Source organism: Canis lupus, chromosome 2, assembly GCF_048164855.1.
Source record: "Canis lupus baileyi chromosome 2, mCanLup2.hap1, whole genome shotgun sequence".
Taxonomy (NCBI): Eukaryota; Metazoa; Chordata; class Mammalia; order Carnivora; family Canidae; genus Canis; species Canis lupus.
In genome coordinates, this window is record NC_132839.1 from 16,864,151 (window position 1) to 16,888,703 (window position 24,553).

The following is a 24,553-nucleotide window of genomic DNA, read 5'->3' on the forward strand; positions in this document are numbered from 1 at the left end:
ACTAAATTTGCTGATTAGTTCCTATAGTTTTTTGGTGGAGTCTTTAGGGTTTTCTATATATAAAATCATGTTGTCTGTGAATAGTGACAGTTTTACTTATTCTTTTTCGATTTGGATACTTCTTATTTATTTTTCTCACCTTATTGCTGTGGCTAAGATTTCCCATATTATCTTAAATAAAAGTGTGGAGAGTGGATATCCTTGTCTTGTTTTTGATCTTAGAGAAAAATTATATAATGTTAGCTGTGGACTTTAAATCTATTGCTTTTATTATGTTGCGGTACATTTACTTTATACTTTGTTGAGAGTTTTTTTAAAATCATAAATGGTTGTTGAATTTTGTCAAATGTTTTTTTCTGCATCTCTTGAGATGATCATGTGATTTTTATCCTTCAGTTTATTAATGCACTGTATCCTGATTGATTTGCAGATGTTGGTATATTCTTGCATTCCTGGAATAAATCCCACTTGATCATGGTATATTATTCTTTTAATGTACTTTTGAATTTGACTAATATTTTGTTGAAGATTTTTGCATCTGTGTTGATCAAAGATAATAGCCAGCAATTTTTTGTGGTGTCCTTCTCTGGTTTTGTTATCAGGGTAATGCTGGCCTTGTGAAATGAATTTAGAAATATTTCCTCCTTTTTAATTTTTTGGAAGAGTTTGAAAAGGATAGGTGTTAAATCTTTAAGTCTGAACTCTTTAGAATTCACCAGTGATGATGTGTTTATGTTTCCTTATTAATTTTCTATTTCCCTGAGAAATCCATTGATGTACGTGAGGTATTAAAGTCTTCTACTGTTATTGTGGTGCTGTCCTTATGTTCCTTTAGGTCTGTTAATTTTTGCTTTATATATTTGAGTGTTCCTTTTTTAGGTGTATATTTACAAATGTTATATCCTCTTCTGGGATTGACCCCTTTTATCATTATAAATAAGGATCATATTTTATATGATCAAATAATGCCCATATTTTTCTTTTTTTATAATCTTTTTTTTAAAGTTTATTTTATGTGATATGGCTACTCCATCTTTTTTTCTCTTTCATTTCTGTTTGTGTGGAACTTCTTTTTTCATCCCTTCACTTTCAGCCTGTGTTTGTCCTTAAATCTGAAGTGAGTCCTTTGTAGACAGTGTATAGATTGGTCTTGTTTTTTTATTCATTCAGCTACTTTTTATCTTTTGATTTGAGAATTTAGTCCATTTACATTTAAAATAATTATTGATAGATATATACTTATTACCATTTTGTTAATTGTTATTTGGTTGTATTTTAGTTCCTTTCAGTTCTTTCTTATTCTTCTGCAGTCTTTCCTTGTGGTTTGATGACTTTTTTAGTGTTTTGCTTAGATTTCTTTCTTACTATCTTTTGTTTATATACTTTAGAGTTTTGGTTCTCATGATGCTCACTTATAACAGCCCCCCCCCGTGTGTGTGTATGTATGTATGTATGTATGTGTATATATATATATATATATATATATATATATATATATATATGATATATATCTATCATATATATATGAAAAAAGCCCCCAACCCATTTTAATTAATTAATTAATTTTTAAAAGATTTTATTTATTCATGAGAGACAGAGAGAAAGGAGAGAGGTAGAGACACAGGTAGAGGGAGAAGCAGGCTCCATACAGGGAGCCTTATGTGGGACTCAGTCCTGGGACTCCAGGATCATGCCCTGCGCTGAAGGCAGGTGCTAAGCTGCTGAGCCACCTAGGTGTCCCCAACCCAACCCATTTTAAATTGATAGCAGCTTAGGTTGTTTGTTTTGTTTTGTTTTTCCTTTCAAAGTAGGCTCCATGCTTAGCATGGAGCCCAATGCAGGGCTTGAACTCATGATGATCCTGAGATCAAGACCAGAGTTGAGATGGAATTGAACATTTAACCAACTGAGCCATTCAGGCATCCCAATAGCAGCTTAGTTTTGAATGCATTTTAAAAGTCATATTAAAAAAAAGTCTTATTTACTCCCTATCCCACATTTTATGTTTTTGATGTCATTTTTTTATATTTATATTTTTACTTTTTATTTAAAAATTTTTAAAATTTAAATTCAGTTTAGTTAACAAGTAGTGTATTATTGGTCTTAGGGGTAGAATTTAGTGATTCATCAGTTGCATATAACCCAGTGCTCATTACATCAAGTGCCCTCTTTATTGCCCATCACCCAATTACCCCGTCCCCCCACCCACCTTTTACTGATAATTGTAATTACACTTTTTTTTTTTTTACTATTTTTGTCTTTTAATTTTCATAGTAACTTTTTTTTTCATAGTAACTTTCTAAGTAAGTAATCTACTACCTTTTCAATATATTTACTTTTACTAATGAGGTTTATACTTTCATATTCTTAATACTTATTAATGCCCTTCTTTGCAGTTTAAAGATGTATTTCTTGTAAGGCTAATTTAATGGTGATGACCTTTTTGGCTTTTTTTTTGGCCCAGAATAGTCTTTATCTCTTTTTCTATTCTGAATGAAAACCTAGCTGGATAAAGTATTCTTGGTGACAAGTTTTTTTCCTCTAGCATGACCTATAAAATTTCTCTCAATATTCTGCTGATAATCTTATGAGGGTTCCCTTGTATGTGACTAGTTGTTTTCTCATGCTGCTTTTAAGATTCTTTCTCTTTAATTATTGACAATTTAATTATGTCAATATGTCTTGCTGTGGATATTTTTGGGTTCCTCTCATTTGTAACTTTCTGGGCTTCCTGGATCTGAATATTGGTTTAGGGAAATTTTCAGCCATTATTTCTTCAAATAAGTTTTCTGTTCTTTTCTCTCTCTCCTTTCCTTCTGGGACTCCTATAATATGTTATTTCATGTGATACTGTCATATTGGTCCCTTAAACTACTTTTACTTTATAAAATTCTTTTATCTTTCTGTTGCTTTGTATGAATGAATTCCACTGCCTGTCTTTGAGCTCAGTGATCATTTCTGCTCTGATCTAGTCTGCTGTTGAATCCTTGTAGTGTGTTTTTTGGTTCAGTTATATTCTGCAGCTCTATGACTTCTTTTTGGCACTTTCTTATGTTTTGTATTTCTTTGTTGAAGTTCTCACCATGTTCATCCATTCTCCCTAGTTGAACATCTTTGTGACTATTTGTTTTTTTTTATAAATAAATTTATTTTTTATTGGTGTTCAATTTGCCAACATATAGAATAACACCCAGTGCTCATCCCATCAAGTGCCCCCCTCAGTGCCCATCACCCAGTCACCCCCCACCCCCTGCCCACCTCCCCTTCCACCACCCTAGTTCGTTTCCCAGAGTTAGGAGTCTCTCATGTTCTGTCTCCCTTTCTGATATTTTCCACTCATTTTTTCTCCTTTCCCCTTTATTCCCTTTCACTATTTTTTATATTCCCCAAATGAATGAGACCCTATAGGGGGTTTGTCCTTCTCCGACTGACTTATTTCACTCAGCATAATACCCTTCAGTTCCATCCACGTTGAAGCAAATGGTGGGTATTTGTCGTTTCTAATGGCTGAGTAATATTCCACTGTATACATAAACCACATCTTCTTTATCCATTCATCTTTCAATGGACACTGAGGCTCCTTCCACAGTTTGGCTATTGTGGACATTGCAGCTATAAACATCAGGGCACGGGTGTCCTGGCGTTTCATTGCATCTGTATCTTTGGGGTAAATCCCTAGCATTGCAATTGCTGGGTCGTAGGGCAGATCTATTTTTAACTCTTTGAGGAACCTCCACAGTTTTCCAGAGTGGCTGCACCAGTCTTTGTGACTATTTGAATTCCTTATCAGAGATATATTACTTATCTCTGTTTCATTAAGGTGTTTTTTTTTTTTTTTGAGGTTTTGTATTTTTTCATTTAATAGATATTTTTCTGTTTTTTTTTCTGGGAAACACTCTGGGCTTGTTTCTATGTATTAGGCAAAACAGTTACCTCTTCTAGTCTGGAAGGAGTGACCTTGTGTGGGAGATAAACCTTATCTTTTAACCTTGCTCTAGCTCTGGTTGTCTTTCAGACCTTTGTGATTATCTAAGCAGCCTGATTTATACTAGATAAGTCAAGGTGTGCCAAGCCCTGTCAGGGTTCCAAAGGAAGGGATCTCAGTCAGCACCTATTTTCAGGCTGATTGGAAACGAGACCCTCAGGCAGCAGCTTTTAAAGTCTGCAAGTATATACAGTCCTCTGGAACTTAAACCTTGCTGACTTCCAGATAAAGTGTTCTGGATGTGACCTCTGGGTGACAGTTGCAAAAACTGGGACTTCAGACAAATATGTAAGCTCCTTTTTGAGAGGTACTATGGGGCTATATTAAATCTGAGGATGGCATCCCCCTGCATATGTTCCCTAAGCTGCTCTGTAGCTTCTGAATGTGTGGCAAATCTGAAGTCTGCCCCTCAAGCTGAAGCTCCAGGAAAGGTAAATAGACCTTTCCGCAGGAGGACTGGGGAATGTTTCACTCTCTGTCTGTGCAGTGCCCTGGGGGTGGGTGGTAGCCTGCAAAGGATCATCTCTGACTATTTCAGTCCCATGGAGCCCAGAAATGTAACTCCTCCTGGCTACCAGAGCCAGGTGATCACAGAATCTCCCTTTGCATGCCTGCTGGCTTTAGCGAGGAATTGGGAGAACGTAGGGCCAGCATGCACCCACTAGCTTTTGCAGGGCAGCAGGAAACACTGGACCAGGATATGCTCACTGGCATTAGCAAGTTCAAATTACCATTTTTGTGTTCTATCTTGTAGCACCTTTTTTCTGGAGATAGTCCCAATGTGCTTCGCCTCCTCTGGCACACACTTTAAGATTAGCCAAATGAACCTGCTTCACGTAGAGTCTAGACATTTTTCAAACTGCTGCTTTTTTACTGGGCCCCATGGGTTGTGAGTCTGTCCATAAGTCATTTGAGTGCAAAATCTCAGTTCCCTACAGCTCTTTGGGTCTCTTGGACCTGAGCCCTGGTTGTTTGCAAAGCCAGATGTTTTCGAGGCTTATCTCTCTTGTAGGTCTCGAGGCTGTGGTGCCTTCTGTGGAGAGTGATGAACCCCTTTCTCCTCAGGGAGCTCAGGATTTGTGAGATCTCTCCTGATTGTGGGTTGACAGTTTGGTGGTGGTGGTGGGGGCGTGGTGAGACTGTGCCTTTACCTTTCTTAGCCATCTTGATGTAGCCCTTTTACCATTTGTTGTGAAGGAACTTTGAAGCTACATTCCAGGTCTTTTTCAGAGGGAATTGTTCCAAATGTAGCTGTAAATTTGGTCTGTTTATGGGAAGAGGTGAGTTCAGGATCTTTCTATGCTACCATCTTGGACTGCCTATAGAGATAATGAATTTAATTAAGTACTTTCTTCTTTTTAAAAATATTTTATTTATTTGTTTGTTTGTTTATTATATTATTTATCCCCGCGATCTGGGGGGAGGGGCAGAGGGAGGGAGAGCATCTCAAGCACACTTCGAGCTGAGTAGGGAGCCCATTACAGGGCTCAGTCTCATGATCTGAGATCATCACCTGAGCTGAAACCAAGAGTCAGATATTTCATGGACTGAGCCACCCAGGTGCCTCTAAATCAAGTAGTTTCTGGGACACCTGGGTAGCTCAGTGGTTGAGTGCTTCTGGCTCAGGTCGTGATCCTGGGGTCCTGGGATCAAGTCCAGCATTGTGCTCCCCTTGGGGAGCCTGCTTCTCCCTCTGGTTATATCTCTGCCTCTGTGTCTTTCATGAATAAATAAATAAGATCTTAAATAAATAAATCAAGTAATATCTTTAGGTAACTGCCTAATATTAAGATAAAGCAACTAAGACTGGAGTTACAAAAACACATAAATAACTAAAAGATTGTGTGATTTTTGTTATGTACTTACATATTTGCAGTGTAATAGTTGAGAATAACTTGTAATATTCAGGTTAAAAATTTATGCTTTTTGTGTCTTCCATGTAGTCCTGATTATACCACTTGTAGTTGATGTACCATTGCTTTCATATTTTGTATGGTACTACTTTGAAGTGTATGACATAAAAGTGAATTAAAACATTTATGATTACTACACAGTCCAGCACAGATTTCAGCCAGTGAAAATGTTGTAGTTTGGATTAATTAAGAGGAGTCTGAGACCCATGGTTTCTGTGACACATCAAGGTCAGTTGACCTGGATATGTCTTGCCAAATTTTTTCTGTGGAATAAATATGTTGTTTGTAAACAGGATGACTAAGCATTCACTCATAAGATTTTAAGTTCACAAAGTATGAGACACCTGGGTAAAAGGTCAAATGTGAAAGGTTATTAGCCGTTTTGGGCCTATTCTTGTATGGAACCTTTGTCTGCCTTAGTCTGAAGTCTTGGAAATAGTTCACACAAGGTTTTTTTTGCCAAAAGACTACTGAGATTTGGCTCAGGCAGGATTCTAGTACAAGATCCTGTTCTCTTTTTTTCTCACTCTTTTGTGTGTCTTGTTGTCCGAGGTTTATGAAAATGCAGGGAATTTTATAGAAGCTAAGTATATAAATGAAACAACCAAAAAAATTCATATCTTATATAAAATAAATTTAGAATTTTCTTTTTAGAGACAGAGGTCCACAAATTGAATGTATTATAAGTCTTTGAAAAATTAATTGCAGATTACATTTTAGAAAAAGAGTAAGTATATCAAACTAACAAAGAAGATTGAAAATACTGGCAGAAAAACTTGGCGTCAGTTGTAGGCTTTTTAAAAAGGTCCTATATATTCATTTTACCTGAGCCTCTAGAGCAATCTTTAAATACTAATGAGATACTTTAATTAATGGGATATTTTTCTGTTATATGTTATACTGTTGAATGTTATTTGCTCTGTATTCTGTAGCAAAAAAATATAATTAGTCTTCAAAACTTTTTGTCTTGCTTTAGATTTATTACCATTTTTATTCTTCCTCAGAGTAAGAATGCATTCCAGGAATACAAAAAACAAAGTGAATGTTAGATTTACTTTTTCTGGCTTTAAAGCTTAACTGGAAGAGCCTTCTGCAGTTTTTTGGTTGTCATACTTGTCTGCAATAGTAGTTTGTTTTCTCATGTTTATATACTAATTCAGGGTTACAAGTTCTGTGTTGGTCAGTTTTGGTATATTTTCATTCTTGGGTTTGTTAATAGAGATGTAGGCACTGGATATATATTTTTAAATTTTTATTTATTTAAGTAAGCTCTACGCTCAGTGTGGGGTGTGAACTCATGAACCAGAGATCAAGAGTCATGTGCTCTTCTGACTGAGCTGGCCAGGTGTGCCTTACCACTGGACTGACTGACTGACTTTCTTTCCCTTCCTTCCTTCCTTCCTTCCTTCCTTCCTTCTTTTCTTTTCTTTTCTTTTCTTTTCTTTTCTTTTCTTTTCTTTTCTTTTCTTTTCTTTTCTTTCTTTCAGATTTTATTTTTATTTATTCAACAGAGAGAAAGCAAGCACACAGACAGGAGGAGAGGCAGGCAGAGGGAGAGGGAGAAGCAGGCTCCCCGCCGAGTAGAGAACCCGATGCTGGGCTTGACCCCAAGATCCTAAGATCATGACCTGAGCCAAAGGCAGATACTTAACTGACTGAGCCACCCAGGTGCCTCACCACTGAATTTTCTTAGGGTAGAAAAAAAGTGGGCAAGGGACAATGAAAAGATGGCAAAATAATTATTCTCAAATCCAAAGTATAGACCATTTATCAATGAACTTTTGTGTGGTAGTAGCAATTAAAAAGAGATCACCCAGATAAATGGAAAAACAAAAACATTTTATTAGGAAATTTAGAGTAACTCCTAGTGGAAACTAAAGCATGCACTTTGAATCATAAACAGTGATACCTTGGCTTTCCTTATTTAGTTGTACTAATGAGCATAGGCATGGAAAGGATTGGACTTTCCAGTGTGTTTCATAATGTCTGATTTCTTTTTTCCTTGTAGAACAATGAAAGCCATTTATCTTAAAAAATTTTTTTTAAAATATTTTATTTGAGAGTGAGAACATGAGAGAGAGAGAGAGAATGAGAGAGAGAGAGAGAAAGAGATCACAAAGGGTGGTGGGGGGATGTAGAGGGAGAAGTAGACTCCCTGTTGAGCAGGGAGCCGGATGCGGGACTTGATTGCAGGACCCAGGGATTATCACCTGAGCTGAAGGCAGATGTTTAACCAACTGAGCCACCCAGTCATCCTAAAAAAAGTTTTAATTTAAAGTCCATTTAATTAACATATAGTGTATTATTAGTTTCAGAGGTAGAATTTAGTGATTCATCAATTGCATATAATATCCAGTGCTCATTACATCAAGTGCCCTCCTTAATGCCCATTATTCAGTTACCCCATTCCCCATCCACCTCTACTCCAGTAGCCCTCAGTTTGTTTCTTATAGTTAAGATTCTCTTATGGTTTGCCTCCCTGTTTCCATCTTATTTTATTTTTCCTTCCCTTCCCCTATGTTCATCAGTTTTGTTTCTTAAATTCCACATATGAGTGAAATCATATGATATTTGTCTTTCTCTGACTTATTTTACTTAGCATAATACACTCTAGCTCCATCCACATTGTTGCAAATGATGAGATTTCATTCTTTTTGATGGTTGAGTAGTATTCAGTTTTACACACAAACACACACATGTACACACACAGACGCACTACATCTTCTTTATCCATTTGTCTGTTGATGGACATCTGGGCTCTTTCCAAAGTTGGGCTATTGTTGATAATGCTGCTGTAAACATTGGGGTGCATGTACCTCTTTGAATCTTTGTCCTTTGGGTAAATATCTAGTAGTGCAGTTGTTGGGTCATATTTTTAACTTTTTGAGAAACCTCCATACTGTTTTCCAGAGTGGCTGTACCAGTTTTCATTCCTATCAGTGGTGCAAGATGGTTGCCCTTTCTCTGCATCCTTGCCAACACCAATTGTTTTCTATATTGTTCATTTTAGCCATTCTGGCAGGTATGAGGTGGTATCTCATGATGGTTTTAATTCGCGTTTCCCTGATGAAGAGTGATATTGAGTATCTTTTCATGTGCCTGTTGGCCATCTGATGTCTTCTTTGGAGAAATGTCTATTCATGTCTTCTGCCCATTTTTTAACTGGGTCATTTGTTTTTTGGGTGTTGAGTTTGATTATGTTCTTTATAGATTTTGGACACTCTTTATCAGATATCATTTGCAAATATCTTTCCCCATTCCATAGACTGCCTTTTACAATTGAAAATAGAATTGATTGCTTGATTTCTCTTTCTGCTACTTCATTATTAGCGTATAGGAATGCAACATATTTTTGTACATTGATTTTATATCCTATGACTTTGCTGAATTCATGTATCAGTTCTAGCATTTTTTTAGTGGAAGTCTTTCAGGCGTTCTCTCTCTCTCTTTTTTTTTTTTTTTTCCTTAGAGCAAGCGAGAGCGAGCAAGTGTAGGAGAGGGGCAGAGAGCGATAATTCCAAGCAAGCTCCATGCCCAGTATGGGGCCTGACACAGGTTTCAATCTCATGACCCTGAGATACTGAACTGAGTCAAAATACAGAGTTGGTTGTTCAACTGACTAAGCAATGCAGGTTTCCCAGCTTTCAGGTTTTATATATAGAGTATCATGTCATCTGCAAAGAGTGAAAGTTTGACTTCTTCCTTGCTGATCTGGATGCCTTTTTAAAAATCTTTTTGTTTACTGACTGCTGAGGCTGGAACTTTGGAACAACAGTGGTAAGAGTTGGGGACATCCCTGTCGTGTTCCTGATCTTAGGGGAAAAGCTCTCAGTTTTTCCCTTTTGAGGATGATATTATTAGCTGTGGGTCTTTCGTATATGGCCTTTATGATGTTGAGATATGTTCCATCTATCCTTGCTTTCTTGAGGGTTTTTATCAAGAAAGGATGCTGCTTTGACAGATGCCTTTTCTGCATCTATTAAGAGAATCATGTGGTTCTTATTCTTTCTTTTATTAATGTGGTATATCATGTTGATTGAATACTTTCTTACATTTTTCTATCTCTGTTGAAATTCTCATTTTGTTCTCGGGACCTTGGTAAGGATCTTTATGACCATTATTTTGAAATCTTTCTTGGGTAGATAACTTATCTCTGTTTCATTAATCTCTTTTTTGTGAGTTTTATCTTATTCTTTTGTTTGTAACATATTCCTTTTCCTTCAATTTTCTTGACTTTCTTTTTTTTTTTTTTTTTTTTTTTTTTTTAAAGATTTTATTTATTTATTCATGATAGACACAGAGAGAGAGAGGCAGAGACACAGGCAGAGAGAGAAGCAGGCTCCATGCACCGGGAGCCTGACGTGGGATTCGATCCCGGGTCTCCAGGATCACGCCCTGGGTCAAAGGCAGGCGCTAAACCGCTGCGCCACCCAGGGACTTTCTTTATTGGGTTGCAACATTTAACAAAACAAACCCCTCTCCCAGTCTTGTCAGAGTTGTCTTGTGTCTAAATGAGCCTTTTACCATTCAGCCTGGCTCAAGCTCTTGGTTCTCTCAAATCTTTACAATTGTCCAATCCACCTTATTTGTTCTTTGTTGTTCCAAATAGCTGAAGATGTGCCAAGACCCGTTTCTTTTTTTTTTTTTTTAATTGGAGTTCTATTTGCCAGCATTTAGCATAACACCCAGTGCTCATCCTGCCAAGTGCCCCCCTCAGTGCCCATCACCCAGTCACCCCAACCCCTCCCACTTGCCCTTCCAATATCCCTGTTCATTTCCCAGAGTTAGGTGTCTCTCATGTTTTGTCACCCTCACTGATATTTTCACTCATTTTCTTTCCTTTCTCTTTATTCCCTTTCACTAATTTTTATATTCCCCAAATGAATGAGACCATATAATGTTAGTCCTTTTCCGATTGACTTATTTCACTCAGCATAATACCCTCCAGGTCCCTCCATGTCAAGGCAAATAGTGGGTATTTGTTGTTTCTAATGGCTGAGTAATATTCCCAAGACCTGTTTCTATGTGGGTATTTTCTTGTTTGTCAAAAGTGTACTTCTCACTCAGCTAGTTTTTGGGTACCTTTTGGAGTGAATTGCCTTATATATAGTTGAAGATTAGCTGAGTCAATGAGAGTTGATGAGTTCAGGGTCCACCTGTGTTGCCATCTTGGACTAGAAGCAAGTTTTGATACAGAATTTAAAGTAAGGACATCATCTACTTTATATAAAACTAGTATCCCAGCTTACGTTTAGCTCTTTGGAGGACATTTCTTCAATAGCACAGATTTGAATTTTTTTTATCATTTTTTTTAGTGTTCATCAGTGGATATATACACACAATGGATTATTATTCAGTCATAAGAAATAAGGAAATCCTTTGATTTGTGACAGCATGGACCTTCAAGGCATTATGCTATATGAAATAAGCCAGATACAGAAGATAGTGCGTGGTATCACATGTGGAATTAAAAAAAAAATCCCCAAACTTCAAACTCGTAGGAATAGAGTGGGAGAGGCTTGGAGCTAGGGGAAATAGAAATTGGCAAAAGAGCCCAAATTTTCTAATATAAGATGTATAATGCCTAAGATCTAATGTGAGCATAGTAAGTAACATTTAAAAAAAGATAAAGATACTGGATGGAACTGGATTTTATTCTGTCACAAGTTCTGTGATTTATGTTGGCCAAATCAATTAACATGAGTCCGTTTTTTAAAAAAAATATTTATTTATTCATGAGAGACACAGAGAGAGAGAGGCAGAAACACAGGCAGAGGGGGTAGCAGGCTCCATGCAGGGAGCCTGATGTGGGTCTCGATCCTGGGTCTCCAGGATTATACACTGGACTGAAGGCAGCACTAAACCACTGAGCCACCTGGGCTGCCCCGAGTGACAGTTTTTAATCTGTGAAGTGGATATAAGGCTAATGTAAGGACTTAATGAGCCAGTTTATCTAAAAGAACTTTCTGAACTTCAAAGCTTACCTACTGATTTTACTAAGTATGAAAGTTTTGAATATTGGTACAAAATAAGGAAGGAAAATCATTTTTCCCCTTTCTACAAAATCACAATTTATTATATATATATATATATATATTTTAAGTTTTTATTTATTTTTTGACAGAGCACAAGCAAGGGGAACTGCAGAGGGAGAGGAAGAAGCAGGCTCCCCACTGAGCGGAGAGTCTGCCATTGGGCTCAATCCCAGGTCCCCAGAATCATGACCTGAGCTGAAGGCACTTAACTGACTGAGCCAGCCAGGTGCCCCTGTTTTTTATATTTTATATTAACAAATCTACATGAATAAAAGTGAAGCTAGAATTTTAATGTAGTATTTCTAAATTTAGATCTAGGATTCCTGTATCCTCAAAATCTTTATAACATGAATTCATTTCTTACTGAAAATGATTAAATAATTCATCTATGATCACTTTGGCCTTGACTCCATAGGAAAAGAGAAATAGACAGTTGTAGGTACTTTGAAGTGAATAAATTATTGAGGGAAAAAAAGAAGATTTTAAATTTTTTTGGTACAATCTCTGTGTTAATTAAGATAATTGCCAAATTTTTCACTTTTTCTATAATCTAAGTGTTACTGAGTCAGTTGTAAGTGTTAATCTTTTTTTAAACTTCTTGATGTCTTCATCTTTCTTTTAGCATATATGCGTTGGCATTTGGCCCCTATCAGCATTACTGTAGTTACCAGTAACTTTGGTGAGCTGCTTCCCTTTAATATAGGATTGCTTTAGGAAACTTCAGTTCTTTCTTATTTTTCCAGCAGTAATAACAGCACCCTTTTCAACTGTTATTTGTATTATGTGAGAAATAACTTTCTAACATCATTAATACAGGCTAGCCATAGGTTGAGGCTATGGCTATGGTTGAGGACCATACAGTATATATACATATGCATATACACATACATATGAATATATACATAATAATTTTATTATTCAATTTTGAATTGTACTAAACCAAAAATAAGAATTATCCCTTATGCTGTTCATTTTTTTAAAGAGATGGAATTAGTTATATCTTCACCATTTAAATTCATAAAGTATAGAACGTTGGAAGTTCACACTGTTGGATTGTTCCTCTGAGGTATTTAGAGGATACTGATATAAACATTTATAAGTATTAACATCTCATCTGTTTGTTGATGAAGTATTGTGATATTTCCAGATGCTTGATTTTGCGATTTACATTCTTATTTTGGTCAAAGAATTATAAAAGTCAACTTTTTCCCCCTCTTTGGACTAAGAAAATGTAGAAGCTTTATTTTGCCATAGAAGGAGAGTACTATATTAATCTGGTGTTTTGGTTTAGACCATCATTTATGTTTTGCTCATTTAAACAATTTCCTTTGTTTTTGATGGAATATGAGAACTTATTTGTGCTCATCAGAGTCTTTTTTTTTTTTTGTTTTTGTTTTCATCAGAGTCTTTATAGCATGTGGTGCAAATACACTTAATAATGGGTTGTGTTATTCTTGAAAATTTTCTTGACATTCATGGGATGAGAATCTGGTCCTAGATTAGATACTTTTTAACTTAGATTAAGGCATTCTTTATTTTAGTAGAATAAACCTATACATTTCTTCTTTTTGGATAAAAAAGGAGAATAGTAAAACAATTAAAATATTTGTTTGATCTTATTAGAATTTCAATTATTAGTCTACTTGTTTAGAAACTTTCCTTTGGATAAGTGAGCATGATAAATATGTGAAAATGAGACTGAATTTGACAACTTTTTCGAGTAGATTTGGATTCTCTCTTTAGAAAAAGGAAAATATGGAAGTGTTCATTAACAAAAAAGTGGAGACTAACTGAACAAATCTATATCCAATCTTAAACTATGCAGAAGAGACAACTAAAATAAAAATTTAAACCTATAGTTTTTGAGCATGGGCAAACTGTCATAATAATATGTGTATATATAGTTCAGTTTTTATTAAATAGGGAGATCACATCTTTTCTGTGTGATTCACATGAGTTTAATAGGATCTTTATATTACTATAAATAATAGTGAATGTGAATTTGTCTCTTAAAAACTATGATTCTTAACATTGAGACTATAGATACAGTAATGCTCAGTTTGTCTTTCTATAAATAGAGAGGGCTTTTAAAGCTTCATCTAGGAGAAATGTCAATTTGTGTATAGTCATCATTCATGAGTAATATTCTAGAAATTCTTAGCTTAGACTTCTTAAATGTTATTTTAGTCTAATTTTTCAAATAATATATTGTATTTTAAGTATTCTGAACAAAATATGTAGTAGCAGTTGTAGAATCCTTTTTTATGAAGCATCACACGTTTTTTTGTAGTTGGATATTTACCTTTATATCAATTCTTAAGAATTATCGGGCAATAGCAACAGAAATTGCTATTGGGGCTCCAAATTGCATGTCTAAACAAGAAAGCATTGTTTCAGAGGGTCTTTTCTTTGAAAAATTTAATATACACTTATGTATACTTTCATATTATTTTTTTAAAAAAGATTTTCTCCATTTCAGAGAGAGAGCACACACACAAGCATGGGGGAGGGGTGAGAATTGGGGAGGGAGTAGAGGGAAGCAGATTCCCTACAGAGCAGGGAGCCGGATGTGAGGCTTGATCCCCGGACTCAGGGCTTATGATCTGAGCTGAAGACAGATGCTTAACTGACTGACCCACCCAGGTGCCCCTAGTTTCATATTCTTTAAAATAGACTAACAAATAAGTTATCACCAAAGTATATGGTGTCAAAACAGAAATTAAGGGTTCTCTCAGCATCATAAACTGTGGGCAGTTTTTTGAGTTTATTTCCACACACGTGAATGTTAGTGTGGATATGTATCTTCAGGTTTTCCATTTTATTTTTATTTTTAAAGATTTTATTTATTTATTCATGAGAGACAGAGAGAGAGGCAGAGACACAGGCAGAGGGAGAAGCAGGCTCCATGCAAGGAGCCTGACGTGGGACTTGATCCTGGGACCCCAGGATCACACCCCGGGCTGAAAGCAGGTGCCAAACCACTGAGCCACCCAGGGATCCCAAGTTTTCCATTTTAAAGACTTACATAGCGGACTCAAATTATACATTTGCCTTGAGATTTGGCCAAATAAAGAAATTAAAGTATTCCATTCAATGAATCTGTGCTGGGAGTGAATATGAGATGTAAATCCTCTGTTACTGTTGGTTTCAGCTCCTTTGTATGCATTAGATTGTGTTTCTAGGGTTTAAAAGCATAGGTACACACAATACATAGCTTTATATACACACACACATATACATATATGTATACAGGTATATATACATAAATGTATTTTAATACAATATGAAATGCAAGCCAACTACTTTATCTGGGATTCAACTAAAGAAAAAATATAACTGGCTATGAGAGGAAGTCTTCAGTGTGTGTTGTGCAAAAAGATTCTGATTATATGCAGATTTTTCTTATGTGCTGACTTTAGATTCTAATTACTGAGAAAGAGGTCATTGAAATAGTGTTTTTTGTTTAATTTATAGTTTTTAATAGTCTTGTAGACTGTTTTAATCTACTTTAATAGATTCCTGCACCAGCCTGTACCATGATGATTTCTCAGATGTATATTGTAGGAGGCCCAAAGAAGCATATAATACTGTGGGTTAAATTGTCAGCTTTGACAATTGATTGATCCTCTTTAGGCTCAGACCAGTTTTAGGCTCAGACCAGTTTCTTTACTGCTAATTGTACTCTGTATTTTTATGTGGATGTTTGTTTTTGTTTTTATACACTGTCACAAGTACTTACAACATACATATCATTTAATTTTGCCTGCCACGTAATTACTAAATATTTGAAGAGTATATGAAGAATTGTGTTGTAGATATAATGGTTCCCGTTTTAATGGTAAAGAAACTGAAGTACAGTTGAAGGGAAATGTACTGTCTTAGATGACAGGATCTGGGTTCATTTTCCATTTCTGAGATTACATGACTTTGGAAAATCTTTGTCTTTTTAGTCTCTTTTTTCTCAACTGGGGTTTTGAGGGTTATTGGGAGAGTTGGATGAAATCCTCCAAGTGAAAATATTTTGAACTGTAAGTTTCCATATAGATAAAAAGCCAGGATTACAGTATTCTACTATATTACCAATTGTAAAGCCATCAGTTTGAATCCACATTACTAATATTTATCATAAATGTAATTTTGCAGGATTCTTGTTATCATGAGCCCAAACTTTAGAGGTTATTTTATGCCTGTAATATATTGTAGAAGTCCCTTGAATGAAAGTTTCTTTTCTTTTTTTCCCCTTAGTTCAAATTTATTCGGGTTTGTAAACTACAAAAACAGTTATGTAACAGGTTACCCACATAGTTTTATTCTTCCTGCTTTAACCCGATCTTTCCTAGAATATGGAATAAAGAATCTTGGTGACCAGTTTGTCTATTTCATTCATCTCTTCTGGAATGAAGAAAATAAACTTGATTAGTTATGACATGTAAGTTTTCTGGCATGAGTATATGAAATAAATGATCTAATTATTGTTGCCCAGTAATATTTTAAATCTATAAGAAAAATACCCACTTCATCTTTCCTAAATTTGTTTCCCTTTCTGCTATGGTTTGAGGATATTCTGGAGTTACTTGGCTGTTTTTTTTTTTTTTTTAGTCTTAAATATCTAATTCAGCGTACTTTGAAACAATGGGATTATACTCTGAAACTACAATAAACAAACAGAAATTAAGCCATCACAAGAGAAAATATGAAATGGAAGTATATAATCAAATAATGGGAAAAATAAGTTTGAGAAGGATTGTAGAAGACTAACAGGAGATATCACTAGTGTGTTTCTTACTTAGTGGTTGTTTTCTTTCAGGAAAAATCTTATCAGCTGGAGAGTCGCTCTTTTCTTTGAAGTAAGCTCTGGTTTCTCTGAAATCAGATTTTGTATTCCCCAGGCTCCACTCTGCAATGCCAGCGCAAACATACATTAGCAGCTGTACAACACTTTAAAGAGTTAGCAGGAAGGTATCAAGCAATTACTTATTCCATTTTAGACCTTTAGAAGTTTTTAAAAAAAATTCTAGAGTTTTAGGGAGAGGAAAAATAAGACAGTCTAAATACACTTCATGGAAAAAATATGTAAAGTAATAAAGTAAATTAATTGAAAAGATTGCATTCTATCAGTGGGAGATTCAGGAAAATATTCCTATTCTTTTTATAAACAAACTACTTGGTTTCTTTTTCTAGTTTGGTAGATAGGTGCTATTCTAGTGAGTCTTTTGTTAACTAGTGCATTGTACAGTGAAGTAATTCTGGATTAAATAGATTTTTTTGATGATGTGAAGGGTTCAGATTGTTCTGTTCTAGTTTCTAAACCTCACGAAGATTTTCTGTTGGTTTAATTCTTAGTATTGCTGCTATGCATTTCAAGTATCTAATTTTATATTACTGTGTGTGGTACAGTGAAAAGATGGGGTCAGAATATTTGGGTTACAGTTTTGGCTTTTCTACTTATTAGTTTTGTGTCTTTGACAATTCATTTAACTTCTTTGCCCTTGGGGTCCTCATTTGTGAAAGAGGGCTAATAATACTTACCCATATAACTCATAAGATTACTATCTAGCTTAAGTGAGAATTTATGTGAAAATGCCTTTTAAATTGTAAAGTGCTGTTTGATATATCACTTAAAATACTTTCTTTAGAATGAGAAGGAGTATAAAGGAAAAATTAAGTTATTTGTTATTATTTCTGTTTACTAACATTCATATGAGAAAGACCAATCATAATCTTTATTAGGTAGAGTGGGAATACTCCAGAAAGGCAAACGCTTTGTCTGTTGTCAGTAAAGGCTTAGAGAGAAGTTTAATAAAGGACATAGATATTAGGTCATGTATATTCTTATATTTGAAATTGAGTTCAGCTCTAGAATCGTGTAATATTACTTTTTGATCTTATTTATCTGTATACCATATATGAAAATAAATTGAGTGTCTATGTACTTGTGTGTAATATATTTACAATGTAATGCATGTATATATTGTCTGGGTGAACCAAAGTACTGTAGCAGGCATATGAATAGATAATTCCTTTTGAGGAGAAAACTTCACTCATTCATTCATTTTTCTGTGTTATTTTTTATGCCAGGTACAAGTTAATTGTCCTGGCTCCATTATTTGACTACATTAATTATGAAAACTTGGCTGTCAGTTTGTTGATAGCATGGTTTTTGGTTTCTATTTATATTTTGAACCATTTAAACAGATCCTCAGAATCCTCCCTGGAAGTACATATTATTAAGGATGCATTCTGTTTTCAGTTTATTATCTTTAATTTATACATTAAAGAAACAAAATTGGTATACAAAAGAGATTAAAAATGGTGTATTTTTTGGATGTAAAGCTGCAGTTTGATGAATGTCTTCTTGTGTTATGTTCTTTCCATTCAGTCACCAATTTTTCAGGCCCAGTAGCAAACAAGAGAGATTTTTATAAAAGTGAAAGAAGCAATCAGTATTTTGTTCTTACTGTTGTTCATTTATTAACACATATTTATTGATGACTTGATCCAAGTCAAACAGTATGATAGACCCTGAAAATAAATTAGTAGGAAATTATAATCTAGTAGAGAGCATGAACATTAATCAAATAATTTCAGAATTAAATTAAAATACTTATAAATACTAAGGAGAGGCATGTAGTTTTATGAGAAGAGACAACAGTTGAGAGAAATAGAAAAATTAATAAATTAATATTTGAATGATAAAAAGGAGTGAGAAATTACCCTATGTAGTTAGTCAATAACAACATTATTACATATACATACCACAAACTTCTAGTGGTGAGAGTTTTGATGAAATTATAGACAAGTAATTTTTCACTGGCTAGGTATACTTAAACAATTTTGATGTAATAAGGAATTATATAAAATAGTTTATAAAAGTTAGGTTAAAAAATAAATTAAGAATAAATTAAATATATTTGACATACAACATCATGTAAATTTAAGGTATAGCATGTTATTTTAGTATATTTCTATATTCTATATTGTAATATGATTGCCACTGTAGCAAAATTTATCACATTACATAATTATAGATACTATGAAATCTATTCAATAATATTGTTGTCTGTATTTATTATACTGCACATTAAATCACCATGGTTTATTTACCAAAAAATAAAAATAAAAAATAAAAACTGGACCATAAGAGTAAACCCCCATGGTTTTATTTTATATGCTTCCAGGGGTGAAATAAATCCATATGCTAAATTATTATCTTTTTACACATGCTACTTTCTTGTACATGGTGTTTCTTTGCCTTGAAAACGTTGGAAAATACAACTTTAGGCAGCCCGGGTGACTCAGGTTTAAGCAACCACCTTCAGCCCAGGGCCTGATCCTGGAGTGCGGGGATCGAGTCCCACATCAGGCTCCCTGCATGGAGCCTGTTTCTCCCTCTGCCTATGTCTCTGCATCTTTTTCTCTGTGTCTCTCATGAATAAATAAATGAAATCTTTAAAAAAGATAATAATTCAATGTATCAATCTCAAGAAGCCCCAACTAAAATATTTCTTGTGCTTAAATGGAATAAAATAAACATTTTAATAACATTTTAGTTCTTATTGATTAGTGAAGGGCAGATAATTTACAAATAATCTCAAGTTTATATGCTATTAGTGTTTTCTAAGTTTGCAGGCTGTGTGACAGTACCTCTCACTTTATTACTTGTAGAACTCCCAAATACATTTCATTTTTTAATGAATACCAGAGGTAAAAATTCCTTGGTAGCTTGGAAGTTGGGGAGAGGAAAAATGTATATCTTTGAGTTGTATATTTTAATTATGAAGTAAATGCCCTTATGTTCATTTTGTTCCCGTCACTTGTTTGGCAATTTTCAATTTAGATTTATCAAATAGTAACAAATTTTTACAAGTTCAGTATATGGTGTAGAATATGTAGTATTAAATGTTAGTAGAAATACCAAGCTGAAAATACTCCTCTCATCTCTTTCAATCCTTTGTCTTAAAAAAAGTATTCCTTTATGTAGCTCTGTATTTAACAACCAGCAGCGTTATCCTGGCTTTGAATATATAATAGAATATGAAAGGAAAGTTGAATGTTTCAAACTACATTGTAATTTTATATTCAAATACACTGTAATCTTATCTCTTAACTCCTGGTTTATGGTGGTCTCCATCAGAGTTAACTGTTATAATTAGGATTAATGAAGCATAAAATGCTTTCCCTCCCCCTTTCTGAGTAGGGGACATTCTGTTCCCTAACTTTCTTTTCTTTTTTTTCCATTTCCTAATTTTCAATCCTTGAAATTCAAGCTTAAATTTTACTCTATGCTAAAAATTTCTTATGTTCAGTAAGAATATTACCCATCCCCCATCAAGGTTGGGAAGATAATTTCAGTATACATATTTTATGAAAGATGATAAAAATCAGAAATGTCTCAATATTTTACCACAAAATAAATTAAAAAGAGATAATTACTATAATTTCTAGCCTTTTGTACCACCATCCAAAATAACATCAAAGTCTTACCATTTCATAATAGTCATGCTGCTTAACACATCATAAATAGTTAAACTTCTCTTCTTTGCTCTAGATGTTTCTGTAACACACTTTGTGATGTAACTAAAAGAAAAGTTGGGTATGTGAGTAGCAAAGGAGAACCAATCCTTCCATGTTCCTTGATTCCTTGGATGCATGATGACATGGATAGATCACTGAACAAATTGAGATCTCGGGTTAATGTTACACATGTGAGTAGTTGTATTTGCCTCTCTTTCTCAAATTAGTCAATTTTAACACATAGTATTTTGACATATTTGCTTTATATAATTTTGTTGTTTAAGATCACAGAGACTGTTGAATCCCTTCACATTCCATTCCCACTCACTTCACTTCTCCAGGAGTAACTTCTAAGTTTTTATATTTCTATGTATGTATGTACTCATAAATCATATACACCTGCTCTGCCAGTATGGTAGCCCTCAGCCACATGTGACTTTAAATTTAAACTAATTAAAATGCATTCAGTTCCTCAGGAACACTAGCCACATTACAACTCTTTAATATTTATATGTAGCTTAGGCTACTGTATTGGATGGGGCAGATACAGAACATATTCATATTGTGGAAAAGTTCTCATATAAGTTTGCATGTTTTAAACTTCATATAAATTATATTTTACTATTCATATTATGGAGCTTATTTTTTTTCTCAGTATTGTGTTTCTGAAACTTATCTATGTGACCTTCAGATTTATGGACATTTAGACCATTTCCAGTTTTTAATTTTATTTATTTATTTATCTATTTATTTATATTTTTATTGGAGTTTGATTTGCCAATGTTGCAATGAGCACTTTTATGCATGTTACTTTACACATATGTGTGAAAGTTTTTTTTTAGGATATGCATTTCTTGGTTGTAATCATTGTCAGCTTTACACGATGTGACCAAATCATTCCCTAAAATAGCTGTATCAGTTTCTGCCTCAACTAGCAGTTTTCTTCACATTCTTGCAGATACTTAGACTACAGACTATATAAACTATTGTTAGCAAATGTTAGTTTGTTTTAATTTTGGGTTTCCCTAACATTTAATGAGTACGAGCAACCTTTCCTATGTTTTTTGGCCATTTGGAATTTCTTTTCTGTGAATTGCCCATTTATATTTCCTTTTTGTTGTTTTCCTTTTGATTTAGAAGTTCTTTATAATAACTCATTTTTGATTGTATGCATTATAAGTTTGTCCCATTCTGTGTCTTATCTTTTTACTTTGCTTATGGTTTCTTGATGTATAGAAGTTTTAAAATTCATTGTGTAAAAAGTTTCAGCCTTTCATGTTAATGCTTGTACTTTTTTGTATCTTGTTTATGCACGCTTTTCCTTATTTGATGCCTTATGACTAATTTCTTGCTTTTTCCCCTAAAAGTGTTAAATTTTTGCTTTCTAGATTTGGGTTTTTAAAATCACCTGGGATTTATTTTGTGAGCCAGTGATCTCATTTTTTCCCCATATGTGTAACTAATTTTTTTAGATCATTTTTTAAAAATAATTTTTCCTTTTCCCAGTGATTTGTATTGCCAACTTTTTCATTTTCCAAATTGCCATATATAGATGCATCAGTCTCTGAGTTCTCTATTCTGTATGGTTGATTTGTTTATTTTATATCTTCTGAATTGTAAGAGCTTTGTAATATGATGATGGCTATTTAAGGTAAGTCTTGCCACCTTGTCCATCTTCATGAAAATTGTTCTATTTTTGGTATCCTCTCTCACATGTGAATTATAGAGTCCTATTATCAAGTACAATATACAACCCTTATGGGATTTCTACTGGAATTGAATTAATAGAGTAATTTAATGCAAATAGACATTTTCATGAAACTTATTCTTCCTGTCTACCAACATAGTATATCCCATTCATTTGTTTTCATTTATGCCTGACAATAAAGTTTTATAATTTAATTTATAATATAATTTATAAATTGCTTTATAGGGATCTTACTCCGATTTTGTTAGACATGCTCTTAGGTACATTATGATTTTATTTCTGTTGCTAATGAGATTTTTAAAATTACATTTCTACTTGGTTACTGCTTCTACATAGGAATATTATTATTTGTATTTTGATCTTTTATCGAATAACCTTGTTAAACTATCTCATTAATTTTGATCTTTTATGTAATAATTTATCTAAAAATAATTTTTTAGTTCTTAGGCTTTTAATAATTTTTAAAGTTGCTTAGGATTTCCTTACTTATTAGGAAAAGGTGACTATAAGCAATATGTAGTAACAAGCATCCTCATCTTGTTTCTAACTTTAAATGCTTTAGAAATTTTCTCATTAAATATCAGTCTAACTAAGTTTCCTTAGTAGAAATACTTCTAAGGAAGTATTCCTAACTTGCTAAGTGGTTCTTAATAAAAGGTGATGTATAGATGCTGAGTTTTGTTTCCATTGGAAAAAAAAAGATCTTTAAAAGAGGATATGAGGTTTTTTTTTATATGTTGATGTGGCAAATTACATTAATTAATCATTGCATTCTTGGGATAACCCTTACTTGATCATGAGTAGTTTGTGTATATATGTGTGTGTGTACATACGTAGATGATGTATATAGACAAGTGATTATTAATTAAATTTGCTATTTTGTGTAGAATTTCTTTTATTAATATTAGTAAATTTGAATGCTCTATTGTGTTTTCTTTATAGTTTTTGTTATTTTGAGCTTTAAGGTGATATGAGCTTTATAAAATGGGCTGAACAGCTTACTCTATTTTTTTCTGTTCATGGAATATCCTATTTAAAATAAGGGTTATCTTTTTTCAAGATTTGATAATACTTGTCTATAAACAACAGACTTGGCTTGATGCTTTCTTGTGCATAGATATTTGGCTGCTGATTTAATTTTTTGATGTTTATGAATATATTTGGGTTTTCAGTATTCTTGAGTCAGATTTTGGTTATTTATACAGGATGTCTCAAAAGTCTTAGTGCAGTTTTAAATTTGAGTGACTTAAAGAGTATACATGCCACAGACTTGTATAATTATTCCAATGTTTATTTCAATTTATTTTTACATTTTATGGTTTTTGAAACAAATTAAAATTTTCAGTCAGTGTTTGCCATCTTTTAACTACAGGAACTGAAACAAAATACTATAATTAAAGATTTATTATTAAATTTCTTTATAGATTTTTACTCCTTTTTTTTCTTGTACAATTTATTGAACAAATCAGTTTATTAATTTGTAAATTTTCCCTTTGTGTTGAGGATTCCGAAGACCACTCCCAGGCTCACAGATTCACTAGGAGGACTCCTAGGATTCAGCATATAGTTGTACTCTAGGCTGTTATGTATTATATAGTAAAAGGGTATGGAGTGATATCAGTAAAGGGGAAAGGCAAACGGGGCCAAGTCTGGAGGAAGCCAGGCATGAGTCTCCAAGAGACTTTTCCTAGTGCAGTTACACAGGTTGTACTTAATTCCCTCAGGAATGAGTTGTGACAGCTATGTGAAATATCCAAAAGGAAAGCTTACTTCTCAGTGCCCAGGGTTTTTATTGGAGGCTGGTTATGTAGGCATCTTCTGCCTGGTATGTCCCAAAATTCTCAGTTGCAGAGGGAGAGCAGATGTCGAGCCTTAGCCCACTTGTACAGATAGGTTAGGCACATTAAGCAGTCTTATCAGTTCTGAGAATGGTGGGAACTCTACTGACATACACATTCCCAGACACTAGCCAAAGAAGGGCCAGTCTTGCAAACAGACTTTTCTAAGGATAGTGGTTTCAGTCTTGCTGTATTAACTCTTTTTGTACACCTACATTCAGGATTATGCTAACTGCATCTGAGATGTTGTTCATTTTTAATTTTTATTTATTTACGATAGTCACAGAGAGAGAGAGAGAGGCAGAGACACAGGCAGAGGGAGAAGCAGGCTCCATGCACCGGGAGCCTGACGTGGGATTCGATCCCGGGTCTCCAGGATCGCGCCCTGGGCCAAAGGCAGGCGCCAAACCGCTGAGCCACCCAGGGATCCCTGAGATGTTGTTCAGTGTGGTCCTCTGTTTCTATTCTCTGTAGACCAGTACTTGGGTCTAGAGGCTGACACAGCCTTGATTTTTTTTTTTTTTGGCAAGAATATTTCATAGGTGGTGTTGTATACTTTC

The 24,553-nt window shown here is 34.2% G+C and overlaps 1 long non-coding RNA gene across 6 annotated transcripts in view; it reads left to right on the plus strand.

Moving 5' to 3' along the window:
- The window catches only part of LOC140613070 (uncharacterized), a 658,442-nt gene that overhangs the window by 45,762 nt on the left and 588,127 nt on the right, over positions 1-24,553 (plus strand). The window contains exons 6-7 of one of the 6 annotated variants that reach the window (XR_012014198.1): positions 16,274-16,362; positions 20,482-20,638. The exons of 4 other annotated variants lie outside the window; for them this stretch is intronic. This is a non-coding gene — a long non-coding RNA (uncharacterized lncRNA). The remainder of the gene's footprint in view (positions 1-16,273; positions 16,363-20,481; positions 20,639-24,553) is intronic. One more of the 6 variants, XR_012014191.1, reaches the window with a different exon arrangement.